At 45.6% G+C, this 6,074-nt stretch overlaps 1 protein-coding gene across 1 annotated transcript in view; it reads right to left on the bottom strand.

Moving 5' to 3' along the window:
• Window positions 1-3,791: 3,791 nt before the first annotated feature.
• Window positions 3,792-6,074, bottom strand: part of CAMKK1 (calcium/calmodulin dependent protein kinase kinase 1) — a 350,786-nt gene continuing 348,503 nt past the window's right edge. The window contains exons 16-17 of the transcript XR_011026205.1: window positions 5,771-5,859; window positions 3,792-3,840 (exon numbers count right to left, since the gene is read on the bottom strand). The gene's annotated coding sequence lies outside the window, so the exon portion shown is untranslated. The remainder of the gene's footprint in view (window positions 3,841-5,770; window positions 5,860-6,074) is intronic.

Here is a 6,074-nt window from a genome sequence, read left to right as displayed (position 1 = left end):
TGTTCCGGAGATACCGGGGGGGGGGGGGATTGTGGGGGGGAGAAGCGAAGCATGCCTGGTGGAGACAGCCACTACGTTTCCACAGAAGAAAGGAGGCATTTTTTTCCCATATTTTTTTACATTGTTACCCTGGTGTTTCTTATATACTGGTGCATATTGTAAGATGGTAAGTAAGGTACGTACATTTTAAAAATTTTTAGAATAATTCTGTAACGATCGGTGTCAGCACACAGAGAGAATCTGATTATTGTTGATCTGCAGTATCACCAACAATACAGATATATACCTGATTATTTATGATCTGCAGAATCAACAATTAGGGCTGGAACCCACTAGAGCGTTTTTTTGAGCATTTTAGCAGCGCTGCGATACGCTAGCGTTTTGCCAAAACGCTCAGCTGATGTTAATGGATGGGGCAGGTTCCACAGGAGCGTTTGCGTTTCCCAGAAACGCAAACGCAGGACATGCAGCATTTTGGGAGCGTTAGCGCTTCAATGTAAAGTATTGAAACGCTAGCAGAAACGCTCAGCAAAACCTAAACTGAGCGGTTTTGCTAGCGTTTTGCAGTTCAGCACACTGTAACAAAATGAAAAATAATTCACAGGACCAATCAGGTTAAAAACGCAAAACGCAAAACGCTGGGCAAAAAAATACAATGTTGCAAAACAGGACCAAAATCGTGCATGAATCCGCTTGCAAACCGCTCCTACAAAATGCTAGCGGTTGCGTTTAGCGTTTGCGGTTTGCAGTGGGTTCCAGGCCTAATACAAGTATAACTAACCTCAGGACACCTGATAAAGTGTAAGTGTTTGGTGCAACAGTATATGAGCCTGGACCACCTGAGGAGCAGGTGACCCTAGACCGTATAACGGGTATCTCCTAGTCAGGGTTGGAGATAACCAGAGAGCCAGTGATTCCCTGAACTGCTGGGAGTCAGACTCTACTGCAGTCAAAGGACTCCTATGAGATAGACTCCCTGACTGGATTGCAGATAGATCCCTCTGAGGGACAGGGAGTCCATGCAGCTACTGGACACCCCACCAGGGGGGGGGGGTCACAGGTAGAAGGGTCGGCCTGGCCGGGTCGGCAACACACGAGCAGATAAGGTACAGAGACAGAAGGCTGATTTGGTAACCAGGGACAGGCAGGGTTGGCAACAGGTAATCAGATGTGCGAAGGTACCGAATCAGAGAGCAGAAGGGTCAAGAGAGCAATAGGTCATAACCGATATCAAGCAGAGGCCGAGTCTAGAGTGTGAGGTCCGTGGTCTCAACACCCTGGAACTGGTCTAAAGAATAACACAGCAATGACACAGTATCCCTAATCTTGGGTGTGAGGTCCGTGGTCTCAACAACCTGGAACTGGTCTAAAGTATAACACAGTAATAACTCAGTAATCTGGCTAAGTGTGAATTCCCAGGTCCACCTGGTTCTAACACACTGAGGGATCTGACTATGGTCTGAGAGCTAACACATAAGCATTCGCAAAAGCAGACAACCAGCAACTGGCAGGCAAGAAGTATATATAGCAGAGCGCTCCTCAGCGCCGCCCAGTCCCATTCAGCCAATCACCTGCTGCGTAGGTGATCCCTCTGATCAGCTGATCCCTCTCCTATTGGCATAAAGGGCCTGCCTGTTAGCGCGCGCAGCACTCCATCTGTGTGCACTACTATGCTCAGACAAACCAGACGCACGCTGTTGCGGATAAACCGCCGGTCTGAACGCGGAACCAGCCGCCTCGCTGTCAGACCATGCGGCGGTGTCTCCGCAATCCATTACAAATTCACCAACAAATTTTTGATATTATATCAACGTTTTTTTATTAAAAAAAGAATAACATTATCAATGGAAATTAAAGTTATTTAAAGAAAACCAAAAATAAAACCATAAAAAATGTAAAAATAAGTTACTGTAAAAATAATACAAACACGAATAAAAAAATTAAATACAATACAATATTAACTTTCTTTTACATAACCATTAATAGTATAAATTATTCATCGATCATGTGCTCAGCTGCACCATCTCGATGTTCCCTGTATCCCATATAAATGCCATCAGGGTCTGGAAATGCCTGCCTGACTCTATTTACCACGCAAGCAGGAATAGGTCTGCGATTTCCTCGACCCAATACTCCATGAACAAAGGCAGTAAAGGCACGGTACACGGATTTCCGATAAGATCTGAAAATAAAAATATAATATTAGTTATATAAAGTTAGATAGGTAGGTGCCCCCAGTACAGGTTATATAAGTGTGCTATAGGTAGCCAGAATATTTGCCCCCAGCATTGGTTAGTTAGGTAGGTGCCCACAGTATACGTTAGTTAGGTAGGGGACACAAATATAGTTATACAATATAGTTGCCACCTGTATAGGCTAGCTAGGTATGAAGGTGCCACAATAATGGTTAGATAATTAGGTGCCCACCAGTATAGGTTAGATTAGGTAGATGTCCTAGTTATAGGTTACATTAGGTAGCTGCCCCCATATAGTTTTAATTAGTTAGGTGCACCCCGGTATAGATTAGTTTAGGTAGCTGTCCCCGTATAGGTTCAATCAGTTAGGTGCCCCCCAGTATAGATTAGATAGGTAGCTGACCCCCAGAATAGGTTAGATAGGTAGGTGTCCCCCAGTAAAGGTTATATTAGGTAGATGTCCCCAAGTATAGGTTAGATTAGGTTCCATTTGGTACTTGCCCCCCAAGGTATAGGTTTGATTAGTTAGCTGACCCCCAGGAAAGGTTAGATAGCTTCCCCCCAGGATAGGTTAGGTAGGTGCCCCCCACCCCCATAATGGAGGGGGGAGCAGCACCGCAGGGAGGGCAGCCCGACCTCTCCCTCCCTTCCTCTCCCCGAGCCGCCCTCAATGTTCCACCCTCATAGGGCAGGGTTATCGTGCAGGGAAGAGCTTTACTAGACTACTTTCCTCCGTCCCTGGTTTGGAAATAGCGTGTGTATTAGCGTCTATTGAAAGCAAGAGGAAACCGGCAGCGATTGGAACCCGGGACGGAGGAGAGTAGTTTAGTACTGCGCTTCCCTGCATGCTCACCCTGCACTCGGATGGGGGAGCATGGAGGGCGGCCCGGGGAGAGGAAGGGAGGGAGAGGTCGGGCTGCCCTCCCTGCGGTGCGGTTCCCCCCTCCATTATGGGTGTTGGGGACACATACCTAACCTATCCTGGGGGTCAGCTACCTAACCTGCCCTGGGGGTCTGCTACCTAATCTATCCTGAGGGGAAGCTAACTAAAATAACCTATACTGGGGGACAGCAACCTATCTTACCACTTGTCAAGTTTTTATGTGGAACACGTATATACTCGGTGCTATGCTAACTCTAATATGGATTGAATCTCAATGCTCTGTGTATATAATGAAAATGTATATCACGGATTTATAAAAAAATATAAGGGTGTTTTTATTGAAAATCGAAGAAACATATTAACGTAATACAAATAAATATAATACTTTGGTTTTGAATCATACCTGTTAATATCTCTATCCGCTGGATCCATTCCAACAAATCCTGAAGATAACAACAGGAAAATGCGTGCCCATCGTTCATTTCCACATAACTGTGGCATCATTGGATGATCCAATATGCATGGTAGATCTTCCATAACAGTTTGTACGTTGGAAATTTCATTACAACATATTGACTCAATCCCTGTTGGCATTGGCACACAATTGCCACAACTGCACCATGCACGATGTCCAATTCTGTGCCTATCAAAGTCATCTTGGTCATCAGGGTTATTTGGGTCACGCATTGGATTTTCTGGGAAACTGAAACTTTCCTGATCCTGACCACTTCTACGCCTCATCTCTGCATGTAATAACTCGACCTGAAAAGAGCAAGAATTAAACGATTATTTGTATAACAGTTTTTTAAATTTCTTCAAGGAAACACAACATTATTGGTAATGTTCAGGTGTGTACATTTTTTTTACAGTAATACAATATATAGTAGATACCCGCATATAAGCTTTAGTTGTAGGGGCGGTGTAATGGAGGGGGGAGTCAGCCACGGGGAAGGCATACCGACCTCTCGCTCCCTTCCAATGCGCGGTCCGCACTCTGCGCTCACCTCTACGAGTCTGAATGCTGAGTGAGCGCAGGGAAGCGCTGTATACAGGGCCGGATTTGTACTCTTTACCGCCCTAGGCCACTGTCACCAGCCACCCCCCTTTAGCATAGGTAGTGATATGACCCCTTCCCTCTAGTATGGGTACCCCACCAGTATAGGTAGCCAAATGACTTCTCCCCCTTCCCTCTAGTATATGTAGCCAGATAAAACCTCCCCCTTTCCTTCCAGTATAGGTAGCCAAATGACTCCTCCCCCGTCCCTCTAGTGTATGTAGCCAGATGACTCTTCCCCCCCTTTCCCTCCAGTATAGGTAGCCAGATGACTCCCTTAATCCCTCCTTTTCCCATCCCCCCCCCCCCCCCCCATTCAGTATAGGTAGCTTGCTCGCCTTCACACCGCAGTAGCCACCTGTGTCACTCATTTCTCCGCTCGTCTCCAGTGCAGAAGCTTCCTCTTCCTTTCCGTCTCCAATGCTGCCCAAGTGCATAGCCGCCGGCCACAATGCAAATGTGCACAGAGAGCAAGGTGGCTGCTGCAGCAGAGTACCACGGTAAAGCGCTCACCCTGACCTCATTGTATTGCAGCCTGCTGCTTTGGTGCCCTTCCTCCTGTGGTGCCCTAGGCCATGGTCTAGGGGGCCTTGGCCTAAATCCGGCACTGGCTGTATACAGACAGCCACTCACCTGCCTGCGTTTCAATAGCCGTTCACTTGCCACTGGTCTCCTCCTCTGCATAGCCGGTATACAGACAATGCTACCTGTTTAGATGGAAGCAGTGTATGTATCAGCGGATTGCAGAGGAGAACTACGGCGAGTGAGCGTCAATTGTAAAGCAGGCAGGTGAGTTGCTTTGTGTATGTAAAGCTTCCCTACATTCACTCTTTAGTAAGACTCAGAAGAGGGAGGACGGAGGGTAGACCGAGGAAGGGAGCGAGAGGTCGGCTTCCCTCCCCAAGGCTGACTCACCCCCTCCATTATGGGGCTGAGGGCGTGAAAATAACTATACTGGGGGACAGCTACCTATGTAACCTATTCTGTGGGGCAACTACCTAGTTAACCTATACTGGGACAAACTATACTGGGGCAAATACGCCTGGCTACCTATACTGGGGGGACCAATACCCAGGCACCTATACTGGGGAACCTATGCTTGTCTAGCTGTACTGGGGTGAACTACAGCTGGCTACCTATACTGAGTGCAACCAGACCCGGCAAGATAGAGTGTGGTAACATATACCTTGCACCACTATATGCAGGTAGCTGATATTAGAAGATACAGTCAGCCGCATCGAAAACTTTTAGATTTTTTTTGTTTGGGTGGTCAGTGAAAAAGCATTGGAGTTACAAATGTGGCCCATGAAACTTCTTTAGGGGGAAAACATGTTTATGCATTGGGATGGCACAAAAAAATGTAGGCATGTCATCATTTCACAAAGAATCAACTGATAAGTGTAAAACTATTGTTAGAAATCATGATAGGCTTCAAAATATAACAAAGAAGACTCCAGTAAAAGTCTGTACTCCAGTAAGCCAGTAATTTAGATAACTGGATTTACTGTGCAACAAGATTAGGGAATCTAATTAACTCACTGTTTGTTTTTTCTGAGAATTGAAGAGTCTTTAGTGTTTCCAAATAATGAAAGAGTAGTGCAATAAAAAAAATCATCCAAATGCTATCATTTTTCTTACCATTTGTTCTCGACTTAGTCGTGGTTGTTCCACATCAGCAGCAGTAGTAGCGGCAGAAGTGCTTGGTAAAGATGAAGCCATTTTATAAACTGTCATAAAAGAAAGTAGTGTATGGTTTATGTATTACTGTAGTAGTGTACACAAGAAATAATAAAAACAAGAAAAATTGTAAATGTACCTAGCTTGCCATTTAATTGAAGTTAGATTGCAATGCGATTGGTCCAATCGTTCAAAATGATTGTTCCTAGCTTGCCATGTGATTGTACCTAGCTTGCCATGCGATTGGTCCAATGATCGTACCTAG

This window comes from Hyperolius riggenbachi, chromosome 2 (assembly GCF_040937935.1).
Source record: "Hyperolius riggenbachi isolate aHypRig1 chromosome 2, aHypRig1.pri, whole genome shotgun sequence".
Lineage (NCBI taxonomy): Eukaryota > Metazoa > Chordata > Amphibia > Anura > Hyperoliidae > Hyperolius > Hyperolius riggenbachi.
Note: the sequence above shows the minus strand (reverse complement) of the source record. Positions and strands in the feature narration are given on the sequence as shown.